We start from the raw sequence: 1,454 nt of genomic DNA, 5'->3' as shown, positions 1-1,454 counted from the left end.
AGACTAATCATGTGGTGTGTTGTGAAGATAATACACAAACGATGGTTTAACTTGACAATAATGATGATTGTAGATCTTATTAAAATAGAGAAATGAATTCAAATGCTTTGACTTCACAACAATCATTACTGTAGATCTTATTCAAATTTAGTTCATATTGAAGCGGTAGTATATACGTTTGGAATGCACTAAAACGTTCATTTGAGTAATAGGTTGCATGCATTATACACGTAGCGAAATATTTTAACTGAACATAACATGAATTCAAAGTTTTGAATGACATTTGTAGTGTGCATTGATTTGGTACAGTACATGTTAGGCTTGTCCGGAAATTTCAACCCGTGCCTTGTTAGCCCGAAATATTTAAGATATATCTTTGTCTCGTTGTGCTCCGACAACTCCCTCCATCTCAACCCTCGCCTTGCTATTCCGAAATTACAACGCGCGCGAAAATTCCCACCTCCTGTGAAATCCCGACACGTGAAATGCGTGTGGTACCCCTGAACCGAAAGAACCACCTCAAATTGGTGGGGGGGGGGTACTTTCGTAACTTACCCCACATTTCGGACAAGCGCGTCTCTAAGCCATGGTTCCCGACTGCCATCCCATCCGCCCACCCATTCGTACACCGAGGCCATGAAAACCCGCGACGAAACCCCACACCCTGCTCCGTCCGCCACCCAGCCGGAGCCTCTTCCCTGACGATGTCGTCCACAGCAACACCTCGACGTCCCTCATCCACCGTACCGGATGAGGATCCGTCGTCGATCTCATCGTCCCGTCGGTTCAGCCACTCCGTGCTCCACCTCCAAGGAGCTGCCCTGACGTTCCCCTCGTTTTTTGCGCCACCTCCATTCCCACACTGCCGTCTTCACCTGCACCACCGGAAGAGCATCATCATGACTGTTTCCTCCGATGAAGCTGCGGCCTAATCGGCGCCACCAAAGAGGTTGTACACGAATCACCGCATTTTCTTCTTGATTCGATCTCACGGTGTTGCCGGCGCTCGGTCCCGAGCCGACACGGCGCGGCTCAATCCACGGCGGCATCGCCGGCCACTTCCTCCATGGTGTCGCTCCCTCGGTGGCGACGTCCACATCAGTAGGAGCTGCTGCTGCTTTAGCTCTCGCTCACGCTGCTGCTCTGCTCTTGCTCTTGGTCCCCTGCCTGGTCTACTCTTGCTATTGCTCTTGCTCGCGCTGCTGCTCTCACTCTTGCTCTTGCTTGCGATGCTGCTCCGATTTGGCTACACTTCAGTCGACTGAATCGACTTTTGGGTCAGTAGATTTTCAAGGGGTGGGCTCACCAGGGTGAAGAAAGAACCAGCCGCAGCGGGGAGGGGGGATCGCTAGAGAGGTACCCCACTATCTATCTTAGGGTTCAGGATGGGGGCGGTGGTTGCCGGCGGTGGCAGGGCGTTGGCGGGGCGGTGGCGTGGGGATCGCCGGAGAAAA

The sequence above is a fragment of the Triticum aestivum genome, chromosome 7B (genome assembly GCF_018294505.1).
Source record: "Triticum aestivum cultivar Chinese Spring chromosome 7B, IWGSC CS RefSeq v2.1, whole genome shotgun sequence".
Taxonomy (NCBI): Eukaryota; Viridiplantae; Streptophyta; class Magnoliopsida; order Poales; family Poaceae; genus Triticum; species Triticum aestivum.
This window is presented reverse-complemented; position numbering follows the sequence as displayed.